The sequence below is a fragment of the Myodes glareolus genome, chromosome 18, assembly GCF_982192425.1.
Source record: "Myodes glareolus chromosome 18, mMyoGla1.1, whole genome shotgun sequence".
NCBI classification, from domain to species: domain Eukaryota; kingdom Metazoa; phylum Chordata; class Mammalia; order Rodentia; family Cricetidae; genus Myodes; species Myodes glareolus.
Genome location: NC_142043.1, coordinates 56,745,413 through 56,771,075, shown reverse-complemented (window position 1 = coordinate 56,771,075; position 25,663 = coordinate 56,745,413).

The following is a 25,663-nucleotide window of genomic DNA, read 5'->3' as shown; positions in this document are numbered from 1 at the left end:
AAAGTAATGACAAAAAAAATCTTTTTATGTTAACTATGAGGTCTGCTCCAAGTCCTAAAAGGAAAATTAATAATTGAATTTCTGTTCCATAGACCAGATATGTTTAAGAGTACCGTGGTATAAGAGCAAGCTTGGAGAAGGATCCAGGAGACCTACTGGGCCTGAAATCCAGTCACTAACAAAGGAACAGCCTCAGCGATGCTCTAACAGGGACTGCTGGGTGTCTTCTGTGCAAACAGTGTGAATCCTGAAGACTATTATTCCAGTCCCGTGTGTTTGTTCATTCTGAATCAAAGCAGAATAAGTACATTGTATCGGTGATTTGGATTTGGGATGTGAGAGGACTCCTGTGTTCTCTTGTGTCTGCGTCTCATCCCAAGAGCCATGAAAGAGGATCTAAAGTTAGAGTTTTTCTCGTTTCAACCCCGTCATATTTTTTTTTATTTTTTTTTTCTGGTGGATCAGTAAAGAAAATGTAATTGATAGTTGAAGTGTATAACCTTAAGCAAATCTCCATGGCTTCAGAACTAATTCTATTCTAATTGAATAGAAGCTCACTGAAATGTCGAGTTTGAGACTAGGCAAGAGTTGGAGTGACTTCCTTAAAGCAACTGGGTATGTTACTACTTGTGAATTCATTACAATGGAGTGATTTTCTTTTTTAAGTAGGATGGATTTAGTTCAAGGGAAGGGAGTGATAGATCAGAAGAATTTAGACATAAGCATTTTTAAACTGCCACCTTCTCTGCCATCAAAAAGATTAAAGTGCCCACACAGAGGAAACTGAAGCAAGGTCACTTTTAGGAAATCCCAGGGCTCTTTTCCGTACTGGTGTTCAACTGGGACCTCCCAACAACACCTGCACCTAACAATACCCTGCCTTAAAATGTGTTTTAGGACAACCTATAAGTTGTTTCCAGCTTCTGAAACACCTGATTCCAAGAAAGCCACTTTGAAAGACAGCAAAGCACACATTAATTCCTTCTGGTCCCTGTTACACGGCAGGAAGGAGGCCAGGAAAACAATTTTTACTCAACAGCTTTTGTCAAAGAGAATAATCACTATTGTAAGGTAGACACGAGACAGGAAAGTCCTAGAAGGTTTTAGGGGACCAGAGGGAAACAGTCGTCTGGATATGACAGGACAACTGTGCTCAGGAACTTGTAGCAGATGTGGTTGCCTATATAAGACCTGCACGAGATCAAGCCAGTCAACTTCCTGCCCTGTGGAGAAGGGAACACAAGAGCCCCCGCCCCCAGCTGAAGAACTATGGGAAGATGAGTGCTAGAGGAGAGAGGGTCGGTTTTCTTTAGGCATGTGTTTCCTTAAAGGCTGAACCGTCCGCAGTAGATGAACCCATACCTGTGAGCGTATTGGCAGCACTAACTAAACTCAATGAGTTATGAAAAGAAAAGAAAAAACACCACAGGAAGTCTGAAGAGAGAAGTGTGCCCTAAGAAGAATTGGAAGGGAAAAGAGACAAGCAAAATACATTAAACATATGAAATTCTCAGAGAATAAATCAGAATATTTTACATTTTGAGAAAGAACAGGGACAATATGAACACGCTCAACAGTTCTAGCCTTAAGTCACGCAAAGCACTGACTCAAGGCACCAACTTCATCATTTCCTCTGTCTTAACCACACTCAGTGGATCAACCATAAACAGAAGGCAACAGGTGTTACTCCCTTATATGAAAGACTGGGTGAAGAAATGTAGAAATTATTTTAAACACCTCAGAGACTGTTGTCTTGTTGGTTATGTATCCAGAAATAATCTCTAGTTATTTCTCCCCTGTGCACATGTGCCGTGTTTTACTTACAGGTACAGTAATAACTTTAAACAAGCAAACCAGGAGTATTCCTTGCTCTGGTCCATAAATTGCATGTGGTCCTCAGAACTGACCTATAGTGTACAGTACCCTTCATCACAGCCCTACTGAGCATCCTCCCAGCCACTGCCATGTGCCCATCAGATACTATCTTTATACATGGGAGACCTCATTCTGTATAATCCCTTTCAAGCTTTAGTGACAGTTGGTACCCATACCACACCTTGGTGCTGAACAAGACTCTTTTGATGTCCCTCTCAACTTGATTCAATTTCAGACATGTTTTCCCCTGAACTCTCTACGAAATGAATTCTCTTTTGAAAACTTGTAAAGCTAAGCTGAAGAGATGGCTCAGGCAGTTCAGAGTGCCTGCTCTTCTTTCAGAGGATCCTGATACCCACATAGGAGAGCTCACAACTGCCTAAAACTCCAGCTCCAAGTGATTCAGTGCCCTCTTCTGACCTCCAGAGGACCCGCACACTGTGCCCATGTATGCACACAGACACACACATATAAATAAATCTTTTCTTCTAATGTGTACATTCTTTCTATCCCTTTTAAGATGGGAATCTCTCATAAATCTGGGGGCTATCACTCTAAAATCATTTGAAGATCTTCTCGGGCTGCCGTGCTCTGTGGAAGGGTGAGAGCCTCAATTCCATGAGTGCCAGCTCACCAGAGAGGTGATCCAACCCCATCAGTCAGTCTTCCACCATTCCCTCTGTTTCCCAGTGCTTTTCAACCAGAGTCCCACAGTGCTGACAATGCCCCCTGCCTTTTGTTTCAGCAGAGTTGAGTCCCATCTCTTCCTACATCTTGGCTCTCCCACCATTGTCTTGAACAGTGTTCCTGGTCTGTTTATGTCCATGAGGTTCCATTTCCTTTTGATGGTTTAGAAAAAGAAACTAGCATTTATGAAAGTTCTTTAATTGTGTGGTGCTGATAGGTGATCCCGGTCAGGAAAGGGGGGAAGAAAAGAGCTACCCACAGCCAGCTTCTTTCAGTGATCCACAAAATACCAATGTACCAGCATCCTCTTGTACAAATGGCATGATACATCCTACCTGATGTATACAATGGGCCATCCTAGGTCAGGGCACCTCTTACATGCATACCACCAAGTCAACATCCTCTGACACAGTATTGTTGATGGTTCAGTTACCCCTTTACATGACCCATGGTCCATGATATTCTTTGCAGCAGATGAGGTCAGAGTACCACTTGCATTTAAGAATAAATCCTGCTACGGCCTGTTGTACAGTTATCATCTCATAAGACCAGCTGTGTCTACTCATAAGTGATCATTATAGCTGGGCTTGTTGACGGCTGCTGTTCCCTCCTAGAAAAAGCAGACATGGAGAATCATGGGACCCAGACTGAGTACCCAGACAATACTCCCAGCCAGCTATGTGCAATTTTATTCCAATTGCATATAATATAGCCCTGGGATCTTGGATCGGGGTGGAGACTGGGGAAGACTAGGAAAATGAGCTCCATCTACAGCCATGGGGAGGCCATCACCCACACTAGGTATAGACCTTCCAATGTGCCTACTTTGAGGGTCACTCATGCTCCTATGAGTAACCCACTCACTCATGATAGGTAGTTAAACTAAACCTAAATTAAATTAAACCCTTCTGGTTCCACAGAGGGGCCTTTGGTGGAATTAAATTTTGACTTGTCATTGGGACCTTATGGGGAGTAGGTAGATGTCGCTACCCAGCCCCAGGGAGAAGATTCTTGCAACACGACCTGAAGAGTGGTCTATATAATCCTACAAAGTGAAAAGAGACATGACACTCCTGGGGACAAGCTAGGAGACTGGAAGGAATGTCTACCTTCTCAGTGTAGTCACACAGCCTAAAACCTTCACTGGATACAACCGATCTAGATCTCCACGGCTAGACCTGCCCATTCTCTGATTCCCCACTGAGAAAGAGTAGTTTTCTTCCTACTCTCCCCATCTCCCTTCTGCAGGCCAAGCCCTACACCTGCCTTCCCCATGGCTCAAAGCACTTGAAGTCCCTCTTCAGCCCCATGCCTGTGGTGGTCAGCCAACTCTCACTGCTGACCCTGCTTGCTCTCTTGAATCCTAAGCCTGGTAGCACCACTTCGCCCCCCCCCCTTGCTCTTTCCATCTCCAGCAACTGCTGAGATCTTCAGCTCACCTGCTCTGTTGTTTTCTCTCTTTAACACCAATCAATCATCCTTTTGTTCCCTTCTGTTGTATAACTTTTCCTGGGAACGCGTGAGCAAGCATCCACTAGCCCCAGCTGGGGCAAGGGCAGACAGAACAAAGGAAAGATCCCACCCGAATCTAGCTTCTTGAATCAATGAGATCATTGGCTTTGTGTACATGAGCACACGTGAGGGCTTCCTTTAGGAGCTTCCACGACTGCAGGACTGAAATGTCCCACCCCATCGTGGGTGATGATGCCATCGGATCTGCACCATGAGACCCTGTCTTCAGTTAATCTCTCTTCTCTGCGTTTGTATCCTCCCCATTAAGCCCCCATGCAATATGAACTCACAGAGACTGTTGCAGTGTGCACAGAGCCTGCACAAATTCAAGCCAAGTTTTTTGAACTTCTTGTTTGTTTGGTTTTTTGTTTGTTTTTTAAAGAGAGAAAGAAGGCATGGAGTTGGAAGGATGGAGAAGTGGGGAGGATCGGGGAGGAGTTGAAGGATGATCAGAATAAATTAAATAAAAAAGTTATTTTCAATTACAAAAAAAAAGGACCATATGCAAGAGTGGATAGGAGAAGTTCAAAAAACTAAAACAAAGAACACACACATTAACAGACAGACTATTGTTCTTTAAAAATATTATGATGATGGGATGTCCCGGGCGGCCTGCGAGCCAGGCAGAGGCTGCCGCCAGGGCGGTGCAGGGTCCCCACGCGAGCGGCAGAGTCAGGCGGCTGGATGCGGTGGACGGCAGAGTAAATGAACATAAGGCTATACATAAAGCTAAACATTTATTACTTAAAGAAAGGGAGACATAGACAAACATAAAGAGAGACAGAAAACACATGTGCACACGGCAAGAGACGAACAGAAAAAGGGGAGCCAAGATGGCAAAGAGGTCAGAAGTGGCTGGAAGTGGGCGTGGTTAGCTCTTAAAGTGATCGCAAAGGAATAACACAGACAGACACACACACACAAATACAGACAAAACTCATAAGAACACAAAATTAGAAGCCACAATATACAAGCAAAAACCAGTGAGGTAAAAATGGCCAAACAGAGCTATTGGAGAAAAAATATCTACAACAATACCATTGAGTTGGTTTGTGTATTGCATTACATTTTATATCGGCCATCTACTGGGCATGAGGCCTTTAGCATGATTTTTATACCCAGTGAGACTCCATTGTAGAAAACTAGTTTTTCCTTTGTAAACATTTGTCAACTGGGGATAGCTTCTTGGTTAGGAGTGGGACCCCATGTCCACTCCCTCCTGTTGGCACTGGGACCCCATCTGGCTTGAATCTGTGCAGACTCAGAACCTTTCTAATTCAAGACTCTTTTCCCAAATGTCAAAACCTTCTCCCCAGTGCCCCTTAGTGCACACTCAGGGACATCACCCCAGCTGCAATTCAATGTTTTTCATCTATTTTTGGCCTTGTTTACTTTGCTTTTCTCATTACTAGGACTGATCCTAGGAACTCCTGCGTGCTAGGCAAGGACCCCACCAATGAGCTATATTCCCAGGCCCTTTTGCACTTGGTGTTTTGAAACCAAGTCTCACTGAGGTGCTCAAGCTGGCCTTCAGCTGACTCTGTAGGCCAGGTGGGCCTTAGGCTTTCCGTTCCCATCTCTGCCTCCTATAACTGGGATGACAGGCCTGTGCCGTCAGGCCGTTTCTCCAGTCTGCAACAGCAGAAGGGTTGGAGTGGTTTTTATTAGAAAAATCTAGAAATCGTTCCGATTTATTTTTCCAAGCTTATAATTTGTCCCCCCAAAACATACACATTGGAAGTGTTTTAAGCAGAATCCAGTCGTCTCAAACCGTTTTAGAATACAGCTTCGTCCTAAAAAGTTTCAGCCTGGGATGACCGAGAAAGCCAGGGAAAACGTTGCATGGACCCAGAGTGCCCCCTAGGGTCTAGGACTGGGAATGACAATCTCCAGGCCTCTGTGCTGAGTTTTGCTGAAAAGCCCATCCAGGTGTTCTTTTCCTTGCGCAAAGAGGGCAATTAGGTGGTCAGAGCACCTGCCTGTGAGGTGAACTAAGGCAGATGGGAAATCTCTTGGGGCTCTAGAATAGAAAAAGAGAAGATCCTGAAAGGAGTCCTCTGGGCATGTGGGAAATCGCCCACACAGTCAAAGAAGCTGGGAGGCATGGGGCTTCATAGGGCACCAGAGATGAGGTGGTGTATTTGTGGGCAGAACTGAAGGGACTCACTGAGGGCTTGGTGGAAGGAGGAAGTGAGAGAGGAGTCTAGACCAGCTCTCTAGTTTGCAGTCTGCCTAACTAAGGGTCGCACTGCCGTGCAATGAAATCCAATGCTGTCTAAGCTGGTTAGGTCTTGTCAGCTTGACACAAACTGGAGTCACCTGGGAAGAGGAACCAGCAGTGGGGGAATTGCCTCTGTCTGCTTGGCCTGTGGACAAACCTGTGAAACATTTTCTTGATTGATGATTAATGAGAGAGGGCCTAGCCCAATTTTGGCAGTGAAACTCCTGGACTGGTGCTCCCAGGTGGTACAAAAAAAAAAAGTCAGGTCAGGCTGAGCAATCCATACGGAGCAAGCCTGTAAGCCGCACTCCTCCATGGTCTCACTTCAGTTCCTGCCCTGACTTCCCTCAGCGATGAACTGTTACCCGGAAGTGTAAGAGGGAATGAATCCTTCCCTGCTCAAATCGGTTTTGGTCAGTGATTGTGGACAGCAACCCAACACAAAGTGGAGGCCACCATCTAAATAAAGTCCTGCTTTCATGATTCAGACAGCTTGTGAGTTTCCAGGTGGTTCTTTCTGATGGTTATAGAGAAAAAGACTGAAACCGTGCAAAGGGGCCAAAGAAGCTCATCGAGCAAGACCATGAGTGTCAAAGACGTTCTCAGCAACCGTAGCTCAACACTCATAAAAAGGCGTGAGTCATGTAAAGGCTCACCCTGCAAAACTCAGCCTAGACCCATGATTCTCAACCTGGGGCTCAGGCGACCCTTTCCCAGGGGTCACATATCAGATATCCTGCATGTCAGCTATTTGCATTATGATTCATGATAGTAGCAAAACTACAGTTAAGAAGTGGGAATGAAACCATTTGAGAGGGTCACCACACCGTGAAGAATCATAGTAAGGAGCTACAGCATGAGAAAGGTTGAGAACCACTGGCCTAGACCATAATCCAGCTCCCCAGACTTATAAGGGCTCACTTCCCTGTCATTAACTCACCAGCATCAGAGTGGACCATGGCTGGCTTCCAAGAGCCTGGGAGGGCGTCCACATGAAGTTGCTTACCCAATACATCCAGCAGCATCTTGGTACTGAGGACTATCAGGGTGACCAGCTATCCTCTCCTCCCTACCTACCTAGGAAGAGGTCCTCCATGGAGTCGAAGCAATTCTAGCAACTGATGCTGCTTGGTAGAAACCCCCTGCTAGCTCATTCACTCCGGGCTCTCCCCCGCTACAGCACTAATCCTATCGGGTCATTGGCTGCACTTATCACTATTTTTAACTAGATTTCCAGGTTAAATCTTGACTCAGACAATGCCTATCCTGAAGAACCTGGTGCCAATAAGAAGGAAGGTTGACTCATAAAACTATGTGAGAAAAATCTAACGTCAGGGTCACGGTACCCACCCAGTGACTTGGGAAGGTGAGGTGGAAAGAGAGTTGAAATCCGGGAGTTCCAGACCAGCCTGAGTAACAGAAAACCCCATTGCAAAAGCAATGATTTTATTTTAAGTTACACGGTATATGCTTTGTGCTCTGCTAAGAGCACGAGCGCTCATTAAATATTTGCTTCATCCAAAGAAATATCTCAGCTCTACATATCTTACCAAATTGTAAATGAAGAAGAAAAAGGAGAGCGCTTTCCACCCCAGTGAATGGGTCTCCCGACCACCCACAGATTCCTGTCTTGCTGGCAGCCTGGTCCTTTCATTGTCTCTGCAATATTAACTGTGTCTCCTCTGAACCCTGTCATATCAACTGCATCCCTGTGACCCTGCGGATCAGATAAAATCACCGCCCTGACCTTCAAGGTCACGATGAAGCTTCCACCTCCCCATCTTCATCACGTACACCTTCTCCATCATCTCTGTGTCCTGCGAGGTCCAGAAGCTCCAAACTTCCACCTGCTGCCATCTGTTTGCCATGTCCGTGGTTCTGTCCCTGACATCCTATCCCGGTTTGGTTTAGTTTGGCTTTTGAGACAAGAGCAGACACAATGTAGCCCAGGCTAGTATCAAACTTTCAATCCCCCTGCCTCAGCCTCCAGAGAGATGAGGTTATAGACAAAAATGAGTCACCAAATTTCCGATCCAATTTCCAAAATGTGTTCCTTCCACGAAAACTTTCTATTCCCCAAATCGCATGTCGCATTTTTCTCTCTTTACTCTGTTTAGAATGTTCTTGATACATCTGTCTTCGTATTTCATCTTACAGTTGCTTAATTAGCTTCTCTCCCCCTCCTGACTGTAAATCGCTCAAGGGCACACACTTGTTTGCAAGGGGCGACAGAGCAGGCAGTGCTTAATGGCGTGGGCTCCACATCCAAATTGCCTGGGTGTAAATTTGGCTCTGCCACTGGCTGGTGGAGTGCATCTGGCAAGCGCAACTTCCTTAGGCTTTGCTTCTTGATCCGTGAATTCTCTATATTTATAAGAGTTAATTCATGCCAATCTGAGGTCAGCCTTCACCACGCTGAGTAACTGACTATTAAAAGAGGCTTTTTCTCTCTTGGTTTGGGTTGATACGTGATGCCAATAGATGCCATAGTTCCAAGTAAAGCTACCACACAGAACTTCCAAGAGGGGTGGGGATACAAGACCAATTTCGCGTTCAGAGAAACTGAAGGCAGGAAAGTCAGATTCTATGGTGTGAGAGAAATCTGTTAGCCCAACCCCATCAAAAGCCCACAGCAGAGGAGGCCCGAGGAGTGGATGAAATACCGTCATTTAGCTAAATCGTCATGATGCCAAGATGCCGCCTACATAGCTATGTCCATCCCCAGGAACAAATGCTGCTCACAGCCTTAATCAGAGAAGGTTTTCTTTGCAGTGGACAGCATTGAATGCCAAGACCACAAGACTGCTCGGGGGGTACAAACAAGTGTCGGCTGAGTGCTCAGCCCTACAGGCCTATACCACCCGCTACAAGATGAAGGGATCGTGGAGACGTGAGGATGGGGAAAATGTGGAAGCCGAAAGGTAGGAAGAAAGGCAACAAAATGCTGGCTTATGTGCATGGCACAGCCAATGCACACATGACCTCATGGCAGCTGTGACTGTCTACAATGGACTGCTCAAAAAAAAACTCTCAACCATCAGTCAAGGGATGAGAAGGGGCCCATCAGCCCTACCCATCCCTGCTGAAGTACTAGCTACAGATAGACCGTGGGGGAGGGGCACTCACTGCCTTTAGTCATGGTCCCGCTGGCCAGGCTCCATTCTATAGCTCCAAACCCTTGGCCACACAGATGACCCTGGTTAGACTCAGTAGGTCTCAAAGAAGGGGGACATGAATTACAGTGAGGAAGAGGATTTAATAGAGGGATGGTTGGAGAAGGGGAGGTTTACAGCAATAAGGATATACTTTATGTTTGTGTAAAACTGCCAACAGATTCAATAAAGTCCCCGAAACATTTTTAAAATATGTGACCACTGTATACCTTTCTGTTGGAAGACGTGACTGGCTGGTAGAGATGGCAGTCTCCCTGTGGCCTGACAGCTGATCTCAACAGCTCCGCCACACAGCCACGTGGCGCTCCCTACCTCCAGCAGAACTTCCTGCCTCTACCTGCCCTTATCTGGAGAATGTCCCTGGGCCTGGAGGACTGACCTTGTTGGAAGTCTTTCTCTAAACCGGATGCCTGACTCATCTTTAACTTGAACCCTAACATAGATCCCTGCTAGAAGACTTCCTTGCTGTACATGTGTTAACAAAGAATTGAGCTAACAGCCTTATAATAGCGGTGTGCGCTTAATGCAAATTAGGGTGTGTTCCCCAAGCTCCCCAATCCTATATATTCCCTATATTTGTAATGGTAAAAATAAAACAGTACCATTCCCCGAGGGGCCCACGGGGCCACATGGGGCAGCGGGTCCCAGGCAGGCAGCCATGCAGCAGCGGGTGAGAGACCTGGGTAGGTCAGCTGGTCCCACAAGGAGTCACAGTGGGTGAGCGACAGAGATGGATAGGCATGCCACACAGAGAAAATGGGTATTTATTTAGTGGGTTATGGAAGGGAAGGAGAAAGAGCAGAGGGAGGGAGAAGGAGGACAAGGAGAGAGAAGCAGAGATAGAGAGAAAGAGAAACAGGGGAGGAGAGGAAGGAGAGGAGAGGAGAGGAGGGGAGGGGAGGGGAGGGGAGGGGAGGAGAGAAGAGAGGGGAAAGAGAGAGAGCTCATGCTGGAAGGAAGGAAGATCAGCTTGCCTCAGCAGGGAGGGTGGGGTGGGCGGGGCTTGTCTCTTAAAGGGACAGAACAGACTATTGTAATACTCTGAAATAAAGCTGAACTGTTTCACCGAAGTCTGTCTCCCAGAGACCTATCTCCATTCATGCTCATGGGCCATGTACAAAACTTTCTGGGTTTTTTTTTCCCCACAGTTCCTTTCTTTACCCTCCCCTAATCAAGACCATTATCAGAAACTGGCTGACATAAAACTGATGAAGGGGATAAATCATTTGCACCCCCTCCTGTGACCAGATCACTTTCTCTCCCTCAAGCTCAAGCAGGAGGGAGGAGGGAAAACCTCGATGTTAAATCCAGATCAATATTTATATTATAATATAGCAATGGACACTTTACTCGTTGTCTTACCTAAGAATAATCAGTGATTTAGAGGGAAGGAGAGAGGGGAAAGTCAACCAGGGCATGATATGAGTCATGCCTAGCAGGGTTAGCGTGGACCTACAGTAAAATAGGCATTAAAGGAACATCCCCAGTTTGAATTCCTTTTGTTCTCCCCTGTTAGTGCCCTGAATCCAGCGAATATGTGTCTCCTTCTTTATTGATGTGGTTAGTGATCTACAGTTGTGTGCCAGCTTGACATCCAGGAAACAGAGACAGAGATGACAAGGACCTTCCCTTCATAAACACAAAAGGCTGATGTATCCATAACAGGTAAGTAGGAAACAGAATGCAGACTTGAGTGCACACCCATGAACCAGACACAGAAGGCAGACACAGTGACAGAAGCTGTGTCCCGCTCCACGTATGAAGCCGTGGGACAAGTCATGGGCACCAAACATGGGAAGCAGGCTCACTGCGAGAGACCTCCTGCGGTGGGTGTTTCAGAGGCACCGGGGTACCAAAACCATCACTCAGTTCTTGGAAAGTTTATGCAAAGCAGCTTATTGTTTGTCCTGTTCTAAGATGCCTTGCCCTGCTTAAACCACCAGTGTCTCTGCAGGAGAGAATGGATGACTGCATTTCAGGCAGGGGGACCTGTGAGGTGTTTCCTGAGGATAAGATCTGATGGAGGACCTTCAGTGAACACTTTCCGTTGCTCCTGAAAGCACACTCTAAGATGCTGCATGCTGGGGATTCGCTAGTCATTGCGCTAGAGCCCTGGTCCTCCACCTTCCTAAAATTTGTGACCCTTGAATACACTTCCTCATCTTGTGGTGACCCCCTCAACCATAAGATTATTTCCATTGCTACCTCATAACTGTCATTTGCTACGGTTATGAATCGTAATGTAAATACCTGATACGCAGGACATCTGATATGCGAGCCCTGTGAAAGGGTCGTTCAACCCCCCCCCCCCAGGGGATCGAGAGCCACAGGTTGAGAACCCTCTGCCTTAGAGAGTAAAAACTGTGCCAGGAAGGGAAGCAAGACAGGGCAGATGTAACTCTGACCTGAAGTGCACCTGTAACAGAGGAACAAGCTTCTTCAGAAAGTCACAGAATGGAGACAGCCCTTCAGAATTGTCTCAGTGAGCAGAGGGTCCTGACTTCTGTCCCTAACATCTGCCAGAGTCCCTTCTGCGGAAGAATGACAGCGCACCACAGTACCACTGAGGCTAGCAAAATGGAGAGCACAGAGACTGTAACAACCATTGGACATCAGTGCCCCCATCTAGCCTATCCCTCAGCCTGTTGTTAGCCCTCTACTCTTTGGGGGCTTTCCCAGGATTCACTGTCTGTAATTTCTCCCACCTCCTGAATATCCACATCTCTCCTTAAGGAAGCAAGGTATTTCTCAGCATCGGACACGCTGCCTCAGTTTCCCCAACATGCTCAGGAGATCAGCGGGTAAACAGCTCTGAGATGGAAGCAGCCTACCTTCAGCTTCTGTGCTCAGAGTCCCAGTTCTGAGGACTGGCCCGGGATATGCCAGAGCGCAGATGCTCCAAGACATCTCCAACTGCTACCAGCAGGACGCCATGTTATTATCTTGAATGATGTAGGCCCCTGGATCTTCTTAAGGAGCTTTCTGAGCCAGAAACTCTCATTTTACATTTTATACTTCGTCTAAACCCAGGAAATGTGCCCAGTCCCTTGGCCAAATCCATTGAGCTTAGGAAAATCTGATGTCTCAAGCCTCCTTCATGGGAAAACTATGTCTGCATTTTTTTTCCAAACAAACACTACCTCAGTGTCGACTTTGTGCCAGGAAATCTGGTTGGCACTGGGAATAAAGAGATAAACAAGACACAAAGCCTACTTTCTAGGGCTTCAAAGGTTATCATGGAAAAGGGACCAATGGAGCAGGACATTCTAGACCAGTTGGAAGAAAAATCCTTCACCAGACCATAGCAATCTGCTCTTCCAATGGCTCTCTGAACGGTGCCAAATGTTGCTAATATCCATCGCCAAAATCTCAGCACAGACGATTACTGCCAAGCCATGCAGCGGCACCTCTGAAAAACAAAGGGCAATATTTGAACGACTCTCTGTGGGGAGGAGGCTCGTTACGAATCCTACTAATAGCTCTGTGATGGCAAACTTGCTTTCTACAAACTATAAAGTACATTGTTTCTTTGAGCCAGGCCCTTTCTTGGGAGGCCAGGCCAGCCCACCCAGTGGATCTGCTCCAGGCTGAGCAAAAGTTTGGCACAGTGTAGCAGAGAATGCCACCATGATCAAACTCTGTATCCTCAAGAGATGGAGTCAGGATGTGCAACACCCTCCATCCTCCACAATTTTGTGTTAATGTTTAATTTCTAGGCCACTACATATGAGCTACTGTCAAGCACAGAAAATGGATACTTTCGCTAACCAAATCAGCAAAAGTGGATACTACAACTGTCAAAAAGTCCCCTTGACTATGCAAAAACAAAAACAAAAAAAAAAACAAAAAAAAAAAAAACGCTTTGGAGCTCCTTGGAATTCTCACTTTTTTATTATTAAGGAAATGATACCCTGGCTTTCATCAGTCAGTCCTGTGAATAAGTGGACCCAGCAACAGTCCATCGCGGCTGCCATCTGTGGGTCGATATGTCAGGCTCACAGCAAGCACAAACAGCTCCTCATTCGGACGAGATCAGAAGAAAGGCTGGAACGTTTGCACTTGGTTCTCGGCAGGGGAGGATCCAATGAGGCTGTCTCAGCAGCAGAGGAGCATCAGGGGAGGTATGGGTCTAGACAAGACAGACGAAAGAGATGGGCAGGGTAAACTGAGGTGAAGTCTGTGTGGGGTTCTGACTGCAACCAAACACAGGGGTGGTGGCATCTCAAGACGTGCAGGCAGCAAAGAAGAAATCACTGAAATCCAAACTCAGAAACAAACATGTCTTCGTGCCAGCTTCCATGAGTTCTGTTCTCTATTCTGTGTGGCTGGGTGGCCATGGGGATGTCTCTAACCCTCAGTTTTATCATCTGTAAAGTGGGAGTGTTAATAGTTCGTACTCCACAAGTATATCATGATATTAGATGAGGTTAGAGAGACAGGAAGGGATTGAAAATATAACAGAGCAAGCATGGTGCCTCCCACCTGCCTTCCTGATTCTCTGTGGGAGGGGGAGCTGAAGCGGGATGAACAGGAGTTCTAAGATAGATTTAACCAACCGAATGGGAAAACAGCCTGTGCTACACAAGATTCTATCCCCCCCCCAAAAAAAATAGAATAAAGAGTAGGCTGGGGGTGTAGCTCAAAGATAGAGTACCTGCCTGGCATGCTCAAGGGCCTGGGGTCTAGCCCCACCACCACCAAAGAGAAATCAGCAGGATGGATATTACAGTTGCTGTGTAACAAGTACTCCGTGACCTGCCGCTAATATTGCTGTCATTATTCACAGCACAGAGAAAGCAAGCCTACCTTTGCCATCTAGGTGATCTTCTTCCCTTAGCCGCTGCTATATAGCCAAAAATTCCAGAAGGACAGGGTTTTCAGACAACTGAATTCTATTTGAAAGTGTTTAAGAAAGAACAAAGATGTCAGCCTCACGGCAGGAGGAGGGAGACCTATGGACAAGTGACCAGGGATGGGAACTTCTTCAGTACCAATGGACCGTTCTTCTCCACGTGCCTGTGATCTAGTCCGGAAAAATAATTGCTTTAAAGGGAGTGATCCCCAGCTCAATGCTTACATGAGATGACGTAACAGCCCAGGGATAACTGCAGGGAGCGAAGATCATGTGCTTTAAGCTTTACCGTGTGAACTCCCCTTTTCCCATCCCCACAGTACTGTGTGAGGATGTACAATAGCATCCCTGACACAGAAGAGGTTGGATTCATTTGCCCAAGCTATAGAGAAGGAACTACAAGGGTTAATAATGTGCAAAGTTACCCAGTAAACTGGTCACAGAAGCCTGACTGGAACTCAGGCATTCCTACTCTACAAATACACAGATCTATGAACATGGTACCTGAAAACATGTATGTGCGTATAAATATACTTGCTTGTATGGGTGCGTGCATGTGTGCATTTGGGTTTGTATGTGCATGTCTGTGGAGGCCAGAAGTTGATGTTGGGCTGTAGGCAGAACCCGCTTGTTCATTTCCCAGCATCCCAGACTCGAAATAATAACACAGAAAATATATTAATTTCAATGCTGTTTGGCCAATAGTTTAAGCATATCTCTAGCTAACTCTTACATCTTACATTAACCCATTTTCTATTATTTTGTATTTTACCACGAGGCTCTTGGTTACTGGCACACGGGCATCTTTCTCCTCCTGCGGCTGCTTGGCATCTCCCTCACTCCACCTTCTTTCCTCCTCTATCTGCTTGGAATTTCTGCCTTATTCAGTTATGCCCTGCTGTAGACCAAAGCAACTTTATTCACTAACCAACGGTATTCACAGCATACAGAGTGGAATCCTGTAACATGAGGGCCGGCTTGTTGGGGTTTCTGTCCCGCCCGGTACCCCACAGCCGGCAACTCCCAAGGAAAATCACACACAGGACTCCATAAGATTATAAAGCTGATTGGCCCATTAAGTCAGGCTTCTTGTTAGTCCTTGTAACTTACATTAATCCATTATCATTATCTATGTTAGCACATGGCTCCATACCTTTCTCAGCTGGGCAAGTTACATGCTGCCTCTTCGGTGGTCTGCACAGGAGTCGCGGGGGAGTTTCCTCCTCCCTAGCCTTTTCCTATTCTCATTGCCTGCCTCTACTTCCTGTCTGGTTGACCCGCCTATACTGCCTACCTGGCCAATCAGCGTTTTATTAAAATACATGATTGACAGAATACAGACAATTCTCTCACACCAGAATCCCACATCATCAGGTATAGCTCTCAATCACTCTACACCTCCATTTTCTTTGAGACAGGGTCTCTCACTGAACCTGAAACTATTACTCTGGCTGTCTACTGACTAACGAGCTCCAGAGACCCTCCTGTCTGTCCTCCATCCCAATACTGGGGTTACAAGCACACACTACCACACCTGGCTTTTTATGTGAGTCCTAGAGATCCAAACACAAATCCTTATGCTTACATGGTAGGCGCTTTACTGACTGACCCATCTCCCCATCCCAAGGGGTTGGGGGTGGGGGGTCACATAAACTGAGAAAATATGGTGCCCAAGTGAATGGTGGGATCTTGAAATGGCACAAAAGAATAAAAGCCTCAGGAAACGGGGGACCCAAGTAAAGTCTGTATTCGTGAATGCTAGGCATACTATGCCTACGTCACCATCCTCAACACTGTACCCGTATTGCCTCCATAGTTGATTAAGCTACCCATCTTAGGAAGCATGGGCTGAGGTCAGAGGGGAACCCCAGTCCTATGTTTGGAACTTTCTATAAATTTCAATCATTTGAAGTACTTTTTTATGGTTCTGTATGATCCCAACCATAAACATGATTACAATGTGAGACACTTCTATGGGGAAAACTTACTGATTCCTAATTTAACCTGCATCTCTGTTTGGCCAGCCCAGCTCCATGGCCTAGTGACTGGTCACATATGAACAACCTACTGGTATTTCAGAAGAATTGGGTGATGGAAAGCATGCTTGGGGAGAAAAAGATGGAAACCTAAATCACCCTTTCCAAACAAAAAACAAAACACTGATAGCATCTCTGCAGCCAAAACATGCTGGACCCGGTGAGCCTCTTCATACTCAAGGTCGGTGTTGGGTCCAAGGCAGCCAATGGGGAGCACCTGCCTGGGGCTCTGGGATGCGGCGCTTCCTTTGTGGATGCACCTCTCTGCACCTGCCAAATGAATTCTCGCATCCGTGGGAGCGGAGCTCAGTCAGAGCTGCTGATCGGTGAAATTGGGTGCAACTGGGTGGAAGAGCTGTACGCTCAGACTGCCAGCGAATGGTAACATCGCTCACACCGTGCGGGGCTCTGCTGGGAAAGCATCCCATTACGTGGATGCCTGGCCTGGCCACGTGCAGCTTGGGGGAAAGGTTATTTTAGGAGCCTCGTGAAATTTGTTTAAACACGGCGTCCATTACTCTTGTTGAAATAAGACCAGAAGTGCAACTTCACGGTGCGGCTGAACTTGGTCGAATTGTAACAGCCAATCCCCCACGTCCTGGAAAACAGAACCTTGAAGAATCTTGCCCTTTGCCTCGATAACTCCACAATTCACCACATTGTATTCATTTAGCCAACAGTGTAAGCAGACTCTAGAGGCAAAGCAAATGTCACAAATGTGTGCATAAGTCTATGGGGACAAAGTGCTTGTGCTCAACAGGGGTTAATGTCACATTGAGTGCACAGAGGGTTTCTGCCCAGCCTCCCACAGTCTGAAGGTCAATCCAGTAAATATGAACCAGGGGATAAGATTTGGTTCCACAGAATTGGAATTTGTTTTGTTTTATTTTTAATTTTTATTTTTTTATTTAAATAACATTTTTTCACTTATTTTACATACCAACCAGTTTCCTCTCCCTCCTCCCCTCTTGTCCCCTCCCCTCTCCCACCTATCCTGCTCCCCATCTGCTCCTCCTCCATCTCCATCCATAAAGGGCCAGGCCTGCCATGGGCTTGCACAACGCATGGCACATCAAGCAGAGGCAGAACTGAGCTCCTCCCCTAACTCAGAGGCCCGGTGAGGTAATCCAGCACGGGGAGCAGGTTACCAAAAACCAGCGAAGCTCCAGGGGGAGGTCCGGCTCTCACTGTTAGCAGAGTTCCTAAGAGACCAAGCCACACAACTGTCACACTCATGCAGACGGCCTAGGCAGGTCCCATACAAGCTTCATAACTGTTGATCCAACATCCATGAGATCTCACGAACGCAGAGGGCCTAGACAGGTCCCATGCGGGCTTCATAACTGTTGGTCCAACGTCCATGAGATCTGACAAACTCAAGTCCACTGACTCTGTGGGTTCTCCCATTGTGATCCCCGTGGCTCATACAAATCCTTCCTTCCTTTCTTTCTCAAGACCCTCAGAGCTCAGTGTATTGCTTGTCTATGGATCTCTGACTCTGCTGTTCTGTTTTTCAATCAAAACAGCTGAAGGTCCCAAGTCCTAGTCTACAAGACCAGCTTTCATCTTTGTGTGTGGCTAAAGACGACCTGGTTTTTGGGGGTGTTTTGTTTTGTTTTGTTTTTTTCTGGCTGGTCAGCTCTGATATGGTCTTAAATCAGGTTCCCTGGAAGCAGTCTCAGAGATGAGAACCCGTGTGCAAGCTGTCCGTTTGAAAACACTTCCAGCAGCAATCAGGATTAAGTATGGGAGAAGCGGGAGAGAACAGGAGACTCCCTGGATGCAGGGATAGGATAGCAGAGAGTCCTGGAGGTCAGCTGATGCTGATGTTGCCTGGGAATTGGGGAATATGGCTGTTGGCTGCCAGAGTTTTTATGTGAATGGTCCCCTCAGGCTCCTGTCTGATCCTTTGGTCTCCGGTTGGTGGGGCTGCTTTAGAATGTTAGGAACTTAGGGGCTCATAGCCCAGCCCCACTTCTGGTCTGTGCTTTGCTTCCTGTTCAAAACGATCAGAGCAGGTGTGGAAGCCGAGTTTAACCTACTACCATGAAGCCACGAGCCACTGCCTCGTCTTCCGCGAAGTGATGGACTCTATCCCCTCAGACCGTGAACCCAGAGAAGCCCTTACTTCTCCCTTTCTCCTCTGTTCCTTCTTCCTTCCTTACATTGCTTGATCTGGGTGTTTGACTACAGCGGCTCGAAAAGCGATGCAATGGCTGTGCATCACAATGTGGCCTGTTTTGAGGCAGTTTCTGGAATTTGTAAACAACTGCACATGATTGCATCCTGCACAGAAGCATCCTGAAGCATAACAGGCAAAGCAGCGACAAGTCTCCAAGGAGACTCCCATAGGCTCAAGGAGACTCCCATAGGCTGGTCAACAGAGCAAAAGCATGCAAAAGCCAGGGAAGGTGTGTCCAGAAAAGAAATGGGCCCTTGGAGTTGCAGGCAGAGCTGCAAAACAGGCAGGGTCTGTTTCCCTATTCAAAACCGGGCATTCTTTTTTTGTTGTTTTTGTTGTTGTTGTTTGGTTGGGTTTTTTTTGTTTGTTTGTTTGTTTCTTGAGACAGCGTTTCTCTGTAGCTTTGGAGCCTGTCCTGGAACTAGCTCTTGTAGAACAGGCTGGCCTCGAACTCACAGAGATCCGCCTGCCTCCCGAGTGCTGGAATTAAAGGCGTGCACCACCGCCTCCCAACTAAAACTGGGTGTTCTTAAAGCACGCTTCACAAGGGTTTACCGAAAAGCACAATTCAGCAGAGCAAGAGCCGAACCAGGCACCCGTGTGTGGTTCTAGTCAAGATTTTCCCTAGACGCTGTGTGGTCTCTACCGATTTGGGTTTTCCTGTGTCGTTTTAGACTATACATCTTCGTGTATCTTATCGCTATTCTGGATTTAATTTGTGGGGGAGTTTCTGATGATCCTGAGCATACAGGGAAGGATGCTTGCATCACGAGGGCCTTGGGCCAATACTTCTGTGATACCTGAACATTTTGTAGGTTTTGTGCATATCAGGAAGTGTGTGTGACTCAAGAGTCCATTTCTGAAGTCACTGCCAAGACAGGCGGGGTGGGGGCTTGGTGCTCAGAGAACCTGGGGTCCTTTGCCCCTTGCAGTTTGGATATTGACTCCTGAGCGATATGACCTTCACCTCTAGGCTCCAGGCGACCCATGTCACCATGTCACGAGAAAGGTTCACTTGGTCAAGAAACCCAGACTTTTGAAAGGGAGGGACTGGCATCTGTGGGAACAGAAAGCAGGAGCCCCAAAGAAGAACTACAGACAATTGGTCTTCCTCTCCACTGCAGTTTCTAAAAAAATGAATTTTATATTAAATAAAAAAAATCTTCCAAAAATTCCTAAACCAATAAAAACCTTACTCCCAACTCCCACCAAAAACATAGGAAGCAACTATATTCTGTACCGCCAATTCACAACTGTTAAGGCGCAGGAGTTGCGGGCTTTCTGTTTAACCTCTGCAATGATCAGGAGGGGAGGCTCCAACCAGTGTGACTTGCCCTAAGGATGGGACTGGGGTCTCCGAAAGCAGTAACTCCCACATACCAACCAGAGAGAGGCTAGTGAGTACACAGTCTAAAGCCACAATTAACCATCAGAGAAAACATACACCATTAAGTCAACTCCAATACCTTGGCTGGGTCTCCACAGAGTAAACCTGAGAGTTACGGTCCCAGATCAGCATTATCCTGTCCTTAGCACTGGAGCGCAACTAAATGCTCTTCCAAGTGGCAGTTTCTAGTATAATTTTCCACTTGCATGCCCAGCGTCAGACTACATTTACCGGTTATACCTGCTACCTCACTCACAGCTGCCACATCTTATAAAATGGACTGCTTTGCTTATCCTTCGAAGCTAAAGAAGAGCCGTGCCCGGGATGAATGGAGGCGCTTGTGTAAGCGGCAAAGCGCTCCACCACTGAGCTACACATACTCAGAACCCTTTAGGGTACTTTATTTTTAGTGGAACAAGATATTAAAAGTGCAATGCAATAAGCCCAGAAAATAAAATCTGAAAACCAGATACTTGGGCTATTTTCTCTAATATCTTTCCCTGGGGAATTGTGAGCTCAGATTTGTTAAGTTTTTGATGGATTACAATTTGTGGTTATTTATTTAAGTAATTCTACTTACCTGCCACCTATAGTTGCTTCACCGCGGAGCTAATCCTGAGGTGCAACATGACCTACTGCGGGCCACCACCACTATATCCATTCAACGACCCACACACTTTGAAGAATGGACTGTGAATTCCAAGCCTATACTCCTGGAGTCCCTGAGGTATGCCCAATACCTTTGAACTGCCCATTCTTAGCAATACCCAGTAGGCGCCGAGAACCAACGTGGAGTGTTGATATCATGCATTTGGACCTCGTATCTCTAACTCCTCTCACCGTCCACCTCTTTGTGTAAAACGGAATTAAAATTGCCTATTTCACAAGGCTAGAAAAGATGGGTGGAAGTTGTCTTGATCAAGGTCCAGAGTAGAGCAGAAGTTCAGTAAAGTAAGGTCCATTGATAGGAATTTTGATTTTGGTGAACTCTCGAAAGTATAAGTTGTTAGCAGCCATTGAGTATGTTATGGGGACATACGACCAGAAGCCACCATGGTGGACATGTAATAAGACCTTAGAACCAGTTCTTAGTGAAGAACGAGCGTCGTATCCTGCACCACCCTATAGTGACTGCTGTCTGGAACAACCGTTCCAGCAGGGAAGGACCCTGGGCTTTGGAATCGGACAGAGTTGAATCTGATCTTGACTGTCATTTAGAGACTCTCCACCTGGTTCAGAGCTACTGACCAGGCTCCCCACTTCTCTGCTGCCAATCAGGCTGCTTAGAGGCAGTAGTACTCCATGCCAACAATCTGTCCTCCGTGTCCTTGTGGTAAAAGAAAACCCTGACCCCTGAGCTCGTTGGGAGGGGGAAATGAGATCATGCATGCAGCAATCAGCATCTTATTGTCCCCAAGACGGGTAACTATCGCCTTAGCCTTATTCCCCTGCCTTAACTCTGCCTTCTCTCCTGCTGTGGGAAGTTCATTTTTGTTCTTCCTAAGAGATTCTCAAAAAAAAAAAAAAAAAAAAAAGTGAGCACACCAGCTCACAACCCGTGAGGCGGAGCCCTCCTCACACAGCTCCTGAGCAGAGCATCAGCATCCTCCTACAGAGCTGGGAACTGGGCACACTGACGTTAGACACCTTCCAAAATGCTGTGGCCTAAAAAGCAAGCCCAGCTCACACACGGGTCAGTGCTGCATGACTTGCTCCTGGCGGTTGCCTCTCTGTCTAGTTTACTAAAGCATCAGCACAGGAATGAGAGGCACGTTGTTGTGTTCTTTGTTGTCCTTTTAAGGCCATTCGCCTCTTATCCATTCAGGGCTAAGGCTGATTTTCTAAAATCAAGACTCCTGTTTGTGTATATTACCTTCCTGTTTATTTCACACTAAATAGCTAAACAGAGATATCTCCCAAAGTTTCTCCAGGCTCTTTATGGCCCCTCAACTGCGGCCCCCAGCATGGGCAGAAGACAGACAATCAAGGTCTGTCCTAGCAAGCTTTATCATTCAGCTCAACAGAGCTTAGAGCAGCAGTTCTCAACCTGTGGGTCGCGACCATCAGAAACCACGTTTCCAGTGGTCTTAGGAACTGAGACACCACTCAGCCGCAAAGTTACAATTAGGAAATAGCCACAAGAGTAAGCTTAACGGTGAAGGCTTCCTAAGCCCCTCAGGAATACATGTTTGCCCATGGTTGCAGCCCACGGGTTGAATACCGCTGGCCTTGAGTCATCTAAAAAGGGCATCTCAGTGGAGGGGTTGCCCAGATCAGACTGGCCTATGGACATGTCCGTGGGGATTGACTCGATGGTTAATTAACACACGAGGGCCCAGTCCACGGTAGGGAGCTCCATTTCCTGGCAAGGTTTTCCTGGGATGTCCAAGAAAGGTGTCTTAGGTTAGTTACCAGGCTCTATTGCTTTCTGCCTCAAGTTCCTGCTTGAGTGCCTGCCCTAACTTCTACTAATGAGGGACTGTGAACCTGGAAGGGGAGGTCGAGAGAAGAACTCTTTCCTTCCCTGTGTTCCATTAGCCAGACTGTTTCATCATAGCAACGAAGAGGAAACGAGAAAAATGCCCAGTGCTCACACTTAACGGTGTTGTCTTAGTGAACCCATCAAGCTCTGCAATTAATGCATTAGTAACCATAGCAACCAATGAGAAGGGGGAACGGTACTCATTTCAGCCGCGTCAAAGACCGAAGATGAATGGGGTGTGCCAGATTCGCTTCGGCTGACGATGGAGAACACTTCTGCCGTACTTACCACGTGCCACCCTGGCACTGGTATCTCTCTCCGTCTGCACAGAAATCATAAATGACAGGGACTATCATCGGCTCCACTACTATAAGGGAGAGAGAGATTATGCCACGCACCCAAGGCCACCCAGCTAAGATTGGGACCTTGTCCTCTGCTATATAACAGTGTCTCGCAAGTATCACAAAATCATGGAAATCATTCATCTTTGCTGCTCTTACAGACCCTGGAGAGATGGTTAAAGGGTAAGATTGGGACCAGACCCCTGATTCCACTTAACAGTCAAAGAGCCTTTGCTGAGCCAGCCATCCCGCCAGATGCTGCTTGTTTGCCATTATTTCTGGCTAATTACGCATCAAATCCTGGCCCTGCTCACTGAGTGAACTGAGAGCCCTGTGGGACTGCGCAATAGAACACCTGCACCGGGGCAGCCTCCAGTGAGCTCCCTGCGCGGTGGGCTCTACATGATACATGTTTCAAAAATGCGCCAACACAACCTTGCCCCATCCACCAGGCAGCACTCCTGGAACACCTGAGCTCTGGGTCAGACATGCCTAGCCAGTCCTTTGACTTTGGAAGAGACTGTTGAAATCCTGCCCAGATGCAGCTTGTGTAAGAGAAAGTCATATACATAGCAGAAGTCAGTGAATGCCATTAGCAATAGGAAGCGAGGCATCCTTACGTCATCTACAGCGAAACAGTGGTCTTTTCAACTACCCGGTGTCCGGAGGCCCAGAGAGCCACTCCCTTTGTGTAAATTCAGCCCACAGACTTTCATCTCTCTCTTTCTTCTGAATGGTGAACTCAGCATGTCTACCTTCAGCAGCAGGGTTAACCAGGCCTATTTCCACAAGAGAGAGGGGCTTGACTCTCTGGACCCAGAAAGCAATCCATCAATATGCACGCCATGATAAACATTTGCAATCTATCACTCACGTCTACGGCTAATGCGACACATGTGCCGTCACCGTTTTATACTATCTCAAGTCTACTGAATGGTAGGGAAATCTCTTGAGTCCTCTTGAGCCTGCAGCTGTTGGGAATGCTAGCCTGAGGCTCCATGGGAATCAGGATAGGGCACTCTGAGGCTCCACACCACCACCCACCGTTGGATCCCCACTGGTCACACAGGATCGCCATCCGTGCCTAACCCCAAGGCATCTTCATGACCTCTTGTGCAGATTCTTGAAATTCAGTCAACTTCCTGTCATGGATGAGGGGACAATAGAAGAGTACATGCAGCAGGAAAGGCACATGACTCCCTCATAGTGTCACTGGTCTTTCAGAACTGACAACAGCCTGTACAAGCAGAAAAGTCTTCATCCAAGGTGGTCGGCTCTGACTTACGGGTTAGCATCTTCCCCGTATTTATTATGCATTGGGGGCCTATGATATGAACCTCCAGGCTCAAAGTTTTGCTCCATTACAGCAATCTTTGTCATCATTCCTACAAGAAAAAAAAAGAGCTTAAGACAGATGGCTTAGCAGCCCAAAAGATGAATGATCTGGAGGGGCATAGAGCAGCATCTAGCAACACATAACATGTCCCACCTCAGATTCTCCAAGTGCAGCCTGTGTTCCAGAGACTGGAGATTCGGGACTGACTATGCCAAAGTGTTTGAGCCTACTTGGAGTTACAGAACTAAAAAAAATATAGCTTTTAATATATTTTAAAATATTATCACAAATATAGTCAGTACAATACGATAGCACCTAGACTGTCCGAAAAATGAACAACTACATTTTAGAAGGTTATTAGAGACACACGGACATTAACTCTGCCTGCTCCTTGCTGGTTTCTTTAACTGGAAGCACCTTCCTCAAAACACAAGCGTGCAGATGGCCAGAGTTTTATCCAGGACACTGCTATTTTATCCCCATTGTGCAAATGGTGACAATTGAGGTTTCTCGATCTGGTGAGGCACTCATACACAAGGTGACACCAGCAGCTCCCTCCCCGACCTACCCACCCACCCCACTTTGCTGACCCAAACACATATTGTAAATGGATCCTGGGTCCTGGTAGGGCAGAGCAAGGGCTCTGTTCCAAAACTTTACATTTTCTTTATGTCTTGCATTTCAAAAATTAAGGTATGTGCTTCACTTTTTAGTTCCAAAATATAACTCAGGGACTGGAGAGATGGCTAGGTGGTTAAGGGCACTGGCTTCTCTTGCAGAGCGCCGGGGTTCGATTCCCAGCACCTGACTCTGTAATTCCAGTTCTGGGGGACTTAGCTCCCTCTTCAGCACACCTTGAGGTACTAGACACAAGTTGGACATAGAACACACATGCAAAACACACTTAAAACAAAAATCAATCTTTTTAAAGCTCATATTTAAGCTTTTAAATGCTCACATGCTGGGAAGGCATTCTAAATATCTCTGCTGAGTTAATGATTACTAAAACTGTGGTCAGTATACAGTACAGGTATGTGTCTGTCTGCCACATGGGGAGATAACTCTGTGGTTTGCTTTATGCCACCCTGTCTCTGCCTAGTTCATTTTTAAAGTGATTACAAAGAAGAAGAGGTTAATTTGTGGTCATTTTCTCTTCCTCTCCAGAAAAATCCTTACAGACTAGCACTTTTCTGGCACGTGTGGAAACCCTGGGCCGCTCCAGGCTTCAGCCGTCAGACTTGAAATCTTAGCAGTGCACAAGTGGAGATTTGGCTCCGTTTTCGGAGAGCTTCCATTACCCAGACAAGCTTTGGGATTAGATGTCCTGGAGTCTCCGGTTCATATACATAGATGGAATTTGCTATCGGGCATTAAATGACAGTGGCAGCTTATCACCCACAAAATCCCACAGGATCAGCCAACCGACGAGGCATTTGGCCTCTGCAAAGTCTCTGCCCTTCAGACCAAAATATCTAGGCGTGAACTCCAAGGAGACAGTACCTTAGATCTGGAGAGCCAGTTTGCTCAGCCTCTGCTCTTTTTATAAGAGAAAACCCAATTTGTATTCCTACTGAAAGAT